The 10,627-nt window shown below is 49.1% G+C and overlaps 1 pseudogene; it reads right to left on the bottom strand.

The window, feature by feature from the left end:
• Positions 1-3,137: 3,137 nt before the first annotated feature.
• On the bottom strand, positions 3,138-4,172 carry LOC146783858 (uncharacterized; annotated as a pseudogene).
• Positions 4,173-10,627: the final 6,455 nt, after the last annotated feature.

The raw sequence follows: 10,627 nt of genomic DNA, 5'->3' as shown, positions 1-10,627 counted from the left end.
TGGAGTTGGTAAGCACTGCCCGAACACAGACGTCATGGTGTGACATCATACTGAACGCCTTGAGGTGAGAACAGTGGCAGGATGAGCTTTGCCACTGCAGCCACTCACATTTCCACTAGCTGTTGCCGCATTGTTACCTCCCATACGTCAGAATAATCGAAAGTTCGCTTTTCCTATCAGTTCATGACCCTTTCTCGCTGACGTTATTGGCAGGCACAACTTTTGCATATATACTTGTTTCACACACTCTTACAGTTGTAGTATAACGGGGCTGCCCAATGCAATCTGCAGCTGCGGGTAAGTATACTGCACTACCACAAGTGGCCACAAGAGGCCAACAGAATGTAACACTTAGCCTAAAAAAAAATCCTGTAGATGAAAGAAAGGGACATCTTAAGGGTAAAATATATTTTTGTTTAGGGTTCCGAAAGTTCTCAACAGAACGACTGTGACTGGGCACATTCTATGAGACGAGCCAGAGCCTCGAGAATACCGTCATTAGATAGGTTTGTGAAGGACGGGCTGGGGGTCTCGAACGAGTACATGACTCCTCGAGCCTTCACAATGCATGCCTGGGATATTTATGGCTGTACTTGCCCACTTCTGAGCTGTGTAACAGACACCTTAGTCCACAAAGAGAAACCTTTAAGCTGTGAGACAATCATGCACGATCCGCAGATAAAAATAACACAGTTCAAGGATGGATGTAACCTGATAGGCAAGTGCCCGGGGAGCGCGATTGTGTCTCCGCATTGTGTCCCGCTATAAATACCGCCATTCTATTTCACAGCAAAGGCACCCCCCACGTGGTCGCTCCACCCGAATCCCAATAACTTCAGACCACCACGAGTTTGGAAGAATTGAGGCTGCAGTTTATTAGGCATTTTCAACTTACAAGCGATCCTTTACACATCATTACTTTGTCCGGAGAGCCTGTGTGCTTACCCCATAAGCTCTGCACTGTGCCTTGCCTTGCCTTCAGTGCAGCTCACCTTGCCCCTGGCGACCTATCCCCCTGGGAACGCAACCCTTCCCTTTCACTCCGGGCAAGCCTCTGCTTCCAGCCCGACCGGGTAACCTTTTACTTCCGGTTGCCACACACTCCTTGGGTGCTTCCAACCCAACCGGATGACCCTTTGCCTTCCGGTGCCCACACACTCCCGGGTAACCAGCCGGTTCCCACCCGGTCGGGTGACCTTTCACTTCCGGTGTCCACACGTTTCCTTCCGGGTAAGCGTTTGTTCCCAGCCCAACCCTGTGCTTCTTCTGTCCCGGTGTGTACCCTCTTTATTACCTGGGCAAGCCAATGTGCTTCCCGCCCGCCAACCTGGTTGACTGTTCCCATACCCCTCTCTGCGAAGGTGACCCAGTAACCATTACCCCACTTCTTCCATGCCACAGGCTCTGCCCTCCATTGCGTAATTAATTGTTTACTTCCGGTTCACCAGAACAAAGGGGCTTGAGGAGCTTGCCAGTGCCCACTGGGTCCTGACTGCCCCGTTTGCGGTCTATGCCCCCTTCCAACCTGTTTCTTGTTTTCCTCTTGGATCGCTTTGTCATTACCACCTTTAATCGTCTAAGATCCGTTGCCGTTTCTCACATCCGACACCCGATGACCTCTTGCAAGTCCGCTATGCCTCTGCGACAATTTCCCCCCCCTCGTTGACCCACCACCTCCACTCCAATTCTTGCTCCTAAGCGGGTGGGTGGGCGGGTCTTCTCTTTACAAATTTCCCAGGAGAAAGAGGGCCTTGTGCCTGGTGCCCACCTTTAAATAACCCTGCCTCCCTAACACATTCCTGCCCTAGATTTACGGGTGATCTGGCCCAGCCCTAATACCAGCCCTATCATCTGGTGGTCCCACTTCCTTGTCTCCCATTCCTTTAACTCTACCCAATTAGGTCCATGGTGTTTGGGCTCTGCTTCCCAGGGGTGGCCTCCACTGAGGTCCCCGGTCCAGCCACAATCCCGCTCCCCCTTGGGAGTGGGGGGCCGAACCAAGGGGCACAGCAGAGGCACCCCCCACATGGTTGCTCCACCCGAATCCCAATAACTTCAGACCACTACGAGTTTGGAAGAATTGAGGCTGCAGTTTATTAGGCATTTTCAACTTACAAGCGATCCTTTACACATCATTACTTTGTCCGGAGAGCCTGTGTGCTTACCCCATAAGCTCTGCACTGTGCCTTGCCTTGCCTTCAGTGCAGCTCACCTTGCCCCTGGCGACCTATCCCCCTGGGAACGCAACCCTATCCTTTCACTCCGAGCAAGCCTCTGCTTCCAGCCCGACCGGGTAACCTTTTACTTCCGGTGCCCACACACTCCCGGGTAACCAGCCGGTTCCCACCCGGCCGGGTGACCTTTCACTTCCGGTGTCCACACGTTTCCTTCCGGGTAAGCGTTTGTTCCCAGCCCAACCCTGTGCTTCTTCAGTCCCGGTGTGTACCCTCTTGATTACCTGGGCAAGCCAATGTGCTGGGAGCTATCGCTGCCAGAGTGGCCCACCCCATGCCATAGCTGCGGCCCAATTCTTGAGAACTACCAACAGCCCTTTGCATTCAATGCCGCTAGCATATTCCGTAGCAGGACATCTGTTCCAGTGTCTGACAGGTACACCCCCTCTGCCCTGTAATAGTGTGGCTGCCTCAAGTTAATCAGGGTGTGCCTAATAATGCCTAAACCTGCCCCCCTAGAAATGTGGCCATGAGGCTGTTAAGCCTCTTCCTTGACAACTCCATGCTCTTTTGGGAGCGCGCACCAGCCCATACACTTCTGGGAATGATCTCGGACCACACCACCTCCGTGTTATCCATGCTTCGGGATAAATTGGTGAGATCCTTCTTTAACATGTGAAGTAGTTTTTTCCTCCCTATCACCGGAAGGTCATTTCCCCCTAGATGAATTACTAGAATATCCGCGTCCTTTGAGCGGGCGCGGAAATCTGCAATGACGCTCCCCAAGTCTCTCCAGTGCAACCCCGGCTTCCCAAACCATCGCACCATTGTTCGTTGTAAGGGGAACGTTGCATCCCACCCCACGGCGTGGGCTCTGCAAGCAGCCATGGATACGTAAGAGTGCCCGATGACCCACACTGTTTTGCGTTCTGCGGAATAGAACAGAAAGACAGAAATGTTGAGTTCAGTCTTCAACAAGCCTATTATTATACGTGTAACCTGGTGTACATAAGTGTATAAAGATCCCGACCCGAACCCCCGCAAACCCCTGCCTGTTTAATCCTTTAACTGCTGGGTGTTGGGCGAATGTAAATCCGGAACCTGTCTGATTCCCATCTTCCTATTCGTTTTATTGCTGTTGCCGACATACCCTCCTGGAACGCTGTTGTGGCTGCCTCAATGCGGAAGGAATGTGTAGTGTAGTGATGCCCCTGGAGCCCAGCCCTTTGGACCGTTGCTGCTAACACCCTTTTAAACTGATAAAGCGTTACTGGGCTCCCGTCTTCGTGGGTGAGAAGGTAGTTGTCGCCGTTGACACCCTCCCGTTCCTTGATGTACCCTGCTAAAAGCTTAACTGGGCAATATGAGTTGTGCCCCCATCCTCTTCAGTGTAATGTACTGTCCCCTTCCCACTTGATCTGTCTTAGAGTATCGCTCCCGTAAAGTTGCCTGGTGTGCGCCCAGGGATAGATCTTTAACCAGCAGGGCCCTGCTGCTTTTGTCCCCTTTTGCTCTCGCTACTAGTTCGCTAATGCGAAAGGACCCAAAGAAGGCCAAGGAAAAGGTCACTTGAAACAGCATACTGTCAAATTCCGAGTGGCAAACCAAAGGGAGGTGGTCCATTAGAATTTTTAGTGTGTTAAAATCAATTGGGGACCTGTGATCCTGTTTTTTGCTTTCAACTTTGGCCCAACCTTTCAAGGCTTCCTTAAGAACAAAAGCTTTAGTGGGATCGTCCAAACCCTTTAGCTTAGCATGGTATGCTATAGCTGAAAGGTGCTCTATAACCCATGACCTAGATTTACCGGCTCCCCTTGCCCACACCACGAACTGTTTGACCCTCCATCCCAGTTGTTGGATATTGTCTGGAAGCTCGGAAACATCCGCTGTAAAGTTCCGAAACGTGTCCACACAACGCCGATACCGCTGTCTTGTTCCCACCGCTAGAGCCTCTTCAGCCATACGCTGTAGTTGACCTTCTAACGCATTAGCTTCCAATATTCCTCTTTGAAGGGCGTCATTTTTTATTTTTTTTCTTAAATAGGAACACCTTTTTACAAACTCCGAAGATGAATTGCGACTGGATACTGGTTCTGTATTTGGAAAGGGCAACAACCATAATTCCGGTAACACACCGTAGAAGCTGCCGACCCCCTCTGGAACCCATCCCCTTTGTCAATGTTGAAACAAGCATTGGCATAGCCAATAGGTCTCGCCTTTGGGACCTTATAAGTATTTAGTTATGCAGCACAATATCCTTGGTGCAACAACATCAAGTGTTGCATGGCGAAACACTTATAAGGTCCCAAAGGCGAGACCTATTGGCTATGCCAATGCTTGTTTTCCCTATGTCACTGGATTTTGGTCTACAGGTTCCACTATGTGTAACTCACCCTTGGCCTACATCGATTTAGTATGTAGTGCTGTGCAGCATATGTGTATTTTTTTTTTTTACAGAGTTTTATATAGCGCGAACTTGACGCAAATCGGGTATCAGAGCGCTTTACATAGCACCAGTTGCTTTGCATTACATGAGGACTGTTAGACGGCGACCTCAGAGGAGCCCGGAAAGGGGGTCCTGACTACCCTGAGACCCACCCTCAAAGTATCGTAGCCGGGCACTGGCGGGAGACTCCTCAGGAGGAGAAATCTCGTATCGAGGATCGTACTGCTGGCACCACACGACACAGAAACACCACACCGTGCGTTCTTAGGAATCAATCTTTATCACACAGGTTAGCACTGCAAATATGTACAAGGAGAGCACGGGCTCAATGAGTCTCGGAAGGGATAGGGGGTAGCGGCACAGTCTCTGGTAAAGGTTCAAGGCAAGGACGTACCCGGCGCGCAGCTCTCAATCCTCGAGCTGGGGGGTAGGCTGGTTGTCGTTGGGGTCCGGCGGGACCGGTGGAGTCTGTGGAAGCCGCGAGTCACTCAGCGGGCTCAGGTACAAGTTCGGAGGTCTTACGTTCTTCAGGGAGCCGCGAGTCACTCAGCAAGGCTCAAGTACAAGTTCGGAGGTCTTACGATCTTCGGGGAGCCGCGAGTCACTCAGCAGGGCTCAGGTACAAGTTCGGAGGTCTTACGATCTTCAGGGAGCCGCGAGTCACTCAGCAGGGCTCAGGTACAGTTCGGAGGTCTTACGATCTTCAGGGAGCCGCGAGTCACTCAGCAGGGCTCAGGTACAGTTCGGAGGTCTTACGATCTTCAGGGAGCCGCGAGTCACTCAGCAGGGCTCAGGTGGTTCTAAGTTCCAGGAGCCGCGACCGCGTCAGCAGGCTCTCGTTGTTCCAGCGTCGAATCTGCCGGACAGTCCCAGAGCACCCCTTGTTATAGGTCGACCCCTCTTTGATGTCCGGAGTCTGTGCAGGCAGGGGTCTTGTCACCTGGGGGTCGCTTGTCGGGGTTTCCTGCCATTGTCTTGTGATCTTTTCATGGCCGGGTCGGGAGGAGTCCCAGACACCCAGCAGGCGTGGAGCCAGCCCTCAGGGAGGCCGGAGGGCCGATCGAAACCCATCGTCCCAGGGGAGTTCAGAGGTGCGATAGAAACTGCTCCTCCCTCTCTCATCCCCTGGAAGCGTGATGTCCTCCAGCCGGAGAGGCGCCTCTAGGCCCGGGTCGCGCTGGGGCCGGGCGGCCATCTTGGTGCATGAAGTGGGCACGCGGGCCCGGGGTGGCCGAAGGGAGAGAGGCCATGGACGAGGATGTCCGGGTCGGGTGCGTGTGTTCTGGTGGAAAGGATCGGTTAGGCCGGGGGATTGGGGCGGCCGGTACCAGGTTAGGTGGTGTGGGGACCAGTAGAGCCATGTTACGAGGCCGGGTCCAACAAGGACATGTTAATTTTTGGGGGACACGGGGAGATTAAGTGATTTGCCCAGAATCACAGGATGTTCAGCGTCATTGCCGAGACACGAACCCAGTTCCCCAGATTCGAGGTCGTCCGCCCTAGCCGTTAGGCCGACTCCTCTCCTAGTTGCATGCGTATGTAGGGTGTAAGTGTGCCTTTGAGTAGGATAATATTCTGTGTTCGATTCTATCATTAATTGAGGGGAAGAGCAGCGGATTAGTGCACCCTTTGCTGCTGTGCAAGTGAAACATCACTTGCAGGCAATGATATTTACTTGGGAGTGGACAGTGTTGAGCAATTCGGAACTATTTTAAAAAGACGACAAAACAGTGTTTACGTTATGAAAGCAATGTATGGCACAAACAAAATACAAATTCTAGTAAGTGGAAGACTGTGTGCAGCGTGTTACATGTAGTGCTGGGCAGGAGGTCTTCTGCTAGTTGGAGAGGGACATTTTTGGGGAGGCAGAGCTTTGTAAATGTAATATTCTGTTTAAAAAGACTGAAATATATATTTTTTTAAAACACAACTAAGTGTATTGCGAAAGCAAAATAAATATAACAATAAAAACGTTAGAGGAAAAAGTGAAGAACCAGGTGTTGGGGGAGCTTGTGAAGAGATACTTTATAGGGAAGTAAAGTTTGGGAGATTTTTTATGCAATTTACAAGGCATTGTATGAAAACATGGATGTATAGCAGAACATTAATTAAGGAACTGCTGACACTTGTTCAAAAGATGTGCCGTCAGTTCTTAAATAGAAATAAATGCCGCTTTGTGTTTATGAGGAAGTTTGAGTGGAATTGTTTTGAGTAAGTAGATATTGCGTTTTAGAGGAATATTTTAGTTTATTTGGAAGAAGGTATAATGGGAACTATGACGCTGACCAGGTAACGGTAATTGGGGTTTAGGTAGGGGTGGACGGAATTTGCGAAATCCACTTTCGCAAATTATCGCGAAAATGTAAAAAATTATCGCAAACACGCGGAAATATCGCGAAGATGCGGAAGTTTTTTTCCCGCATGTTCGCGAGATTTTCTGCATGGTTGCGGCTCGCCAACTTACCCATGTGGTTGCTCGCGGGCGCGGCCATCATGTTTTCAGTTGTCTCGCGGTGCATGATCGCGAGAAGAAAGACGTGATCGCGCGACGCATGACGTCACTGTCGCGAGACAGCGCAAATGGCTAAAAACAATACAACATCTCATGGAGAAGGCGACCGGATCAAGAAAACTTGTCGGCGAACGCAGGGATTCAGGTAAGACGATCGCGCGCGCGCGAGAATGTATTATTTTACAGCGCGAGCAAGAAACAAATTATCGCCAAGCTGCGGAATACGGACATTTTGACATTTTCGCGCTCTCCGCGGAACGCGAAAATGTCAAATTATCGCAATTTCCGCGAACAGAACAAAATTTTCGCCCAGGCCTAGTTTTAGGTGAAGCAGCAAACAATAACATGCAGACAATGAACTGTGATTCGGATGATCTGTGTGCAGTAAAATCACTAGAAGTCCTGGTACAGAGAAAAATGTGATAGTGTGTGGTACGATTCCAGTACACATCTGTTGTCTGTACTATACAATGTGGAAGAGATGGATTGCAAGGGACCCCCACCCTATCGCATCAGCACCTCAAAGGATGACATTGACACAGGGGTGCAATAGCCAGCAGTGGTTCTGTGCAGGGAGGGCTGAACCCCTAACACGCCTATGGAAGAACCTTAGCAAGAGGTATATAGCTGGTATGGAAGGTGGCATAGAGAACCGCAACTTCAGCAGCTATGAGGGGTGGGGGAGGGGGTAGTCATCCGGGCCCGGTGTCCAAGGCTGGGTCAGGCTAAAACTCTAGTTTTGGGGCACCCTTAGGCTGCAGACAGTAGCTCGTAAATATAATTTCACAGGAATGCCATGTTCAAGCTAAAAGGTTGGGGTCAGGGCAGGCAAAGGAAGTAGTACGGTGATGGTGACAGGGAAAGATAAAAACTATTGCAATTGGAAAAAGATGAGAGAAAGAGTGAGGGAGGGAGAGACAGCAATAAAATAAAAGGTAAGAAGGGGAGTAAAAGAGTGGAGAAAACAGGAAAAAGACCGAACGGGGAAGAAAGAAATGGAGCTGGTGGAGAAGAGAGAAGGAAACAAACAATTAATAAAGGCAAACAAAGCAAGGGGTGTAGGGGAAATGAGAAGACCCACCCAATATCCTAGGAAGGGGTACCCTCGGCAGCAGGCAGTACTTTCCGTTTTTTAAAATTTCTTGCCTGCCTCTTCAGAAATGCCTAGAAATTTTTATCCTGGTGATTCTTCAACTAGTTAAATTATGAGGCGAAAGCGCACAATTTGACCCTTTCTTTCAGACGCTCTTAGGTGTAGAATAAGTACCCCTCGCTCCCTTGGTACGGACGTCCTCCCAAATAGGGGCCAGCGGGACGGGGACTTCTGCAGGAACGCGGACGTGGAAAACGGAGCACCTAGCAGTTGCTTCTCGGTTCCTGGTACCCTATTGTCGCGTAGCGCTGGGAAACCCTTGGTTGGGCAGCCATGAGCTGTACACATCCGAATAATAATAATAACATGGAAAAGTGGTACGTTTAAATCTGCAGTCCGCACAGCCGAGACAGGCAACCCACCGCCCTAGGATAGCGCGAGGAAATGTAAAGCAGCAACGCTTACCACCCTCTCATCTATTAAAGACAAACAGACCAAGTCTGGTAAAATGAACCAAGGAAGTTAACGAAAAATGATACTGCCGGCCACAGCTTGCAGTGCATGTGCGCGAGTGGTGCGCGCGCAGCAGTAATCACGCCATATGGCGCCTCTGCTCAAGCGTGCGCCCGCGCACATGCACTGCAAGCTGTGGCCGACAGCAGCATTTTTTGAAGCCCTTACTTAAAGTCTCGCCAGACCAGCACAAGCGCTGGGTCAGGCGAGACCTAAAAAACAAATTCAAGGAGAGTAGCCAGTGGTCGTCGTGGGGACCAATGCCAATTGTCATAGCCAATAGGTCTCGCTTTTGGGACCTTATAAGTATTTAGTTATGCAGCACAATATCCTTTGTGCAACAACATTAACTGTTGCATGGCTAAACACTTATAAGGTCCCAAAGGCGAGACCTCCAAATATTTCTGGTGTAGGGGACATAAAGTGTTAATTATGGTGGAAAGAGAGGGGAAAAGATTAAAAGAGGCGGAGCTCTGAGTAATAAAGCAAATAAAGACATGACAAAAAATGAGACATAAGATAACAAAAAATTCAATAGTGCTAGATGAACCAGAAACGTAAATGATTCAGTAATAACGTTGGTCAGCCAAGAGTATAATAAAATGGAATAACGTGGAATCCAAATAGCTTAGGGAACAAGCTGGGATGATAGTGAGTAATCCAGGAAGGTTAATGAAAACGCGAACGTTGGTTGGCCTGATGAAATACAAGATAACAACACAAAACAGCACAAAATAAGTCTGATGGCATAAAGAAAATGTGGGTGAAGGGGTCACAAAAGAACTGTGGCGCAACTCACCGCACAATGAATGCAGTGCCCTGAGTCTGTAGAAAATACAGTCTGACGGAGTTCTGCCTCTAATAGAAGTCAATAGCGCGTGGATACAAATCCCGCTAGGTGTTGATGAGAACAGGAATCCTCAAGTATCACAGGTGATAACAAAGTAGGAGAAGTGTTAAAGTGTGGCGGGTATGGGAGTCCCTAAGGAGAAGGTGAAAAAGAACAGTGCCGTCATGAGGGAGAGGATTGGGGGGTAAATCTAGATATATATTAAATTCCCGAATACGGAGCGCTAATGAGTAAAGAAAAGACGCCTGCAAGTGTATAGCGTCACCTTGGTAAAGAGATGGGACTCTGCAGCAACAAAGTTGCAGTTTAGGGCGTGGATTCAGCCGAATCCAGTGGATAAAAGACAGCGGGCGCAGAGACCACTCCTCTAAACATCAGGGAAAAGCTACTCCAGGAATGGGGCCACCCCTGCAGATTGATCTTGTTGGATGTATTAGCCATTTTTGACAACTTTGACCATTTGATACTAATCGTAAGACTTACTACTTCACCCCACATCAGTGGAACTGTCCTGCCAAAATGTGTGTAATTCTCACAAAACCACTCCCATCAAGTTAAACTGGGGCCATTTCTCTCAAGAATAGCCAACATTTAATGTGGCATTTCATGGTGTGCTGCTGCATCACCAGGGCTATTGAACATCTACATAGCCTACCTAGCTGTCATAATCGATTTCCAAAGAAAAACAGATACATACAGTCACCTCAATGTGGCTGGTCCATGCATGGACCAAAAATACACAACTTTTAGCTGCCTATCACAGGAGACACAACTATGCTGATGTCATAGACACATATCAAATTCTGTATTGAAGAGAAATCCCTACAGACCAACAGAATCAGGGGTTTTAAGGAAAAGCTCCCAACAGTAAACAATGGATGGGATGACAAGATCAAGCCACAGTCTGATGTCATCTATGCGTTCTTTTCATAGGGCGACATCCTGTAGGGTAGGTTCTATGGTTTGGGTAGTGTTAAAAATTCATAACACTACAAATAATAATTGAGAAAGCCTTTATCAAGTCCAGAAATGTTTTAAA

This window comes from Triturus cristatus, chromosome 11, assembly GCF_964204655.1.
Source record: "Triturus cristatus chromosome 11, aTriCri1.1, whole genome shotgun sequence".
Taxonomy (NCBI): Eukaryota; Metazoa; Chordata; class Amphibia; order Caudata; family Salamandridae; genus Triturus; species Triturus cristatus.
The sequence above is the reverse complement of the archived record's forward strand: the minus strand, read 5'-3'. Positions and strand labels throughout refer to the sequence as shown.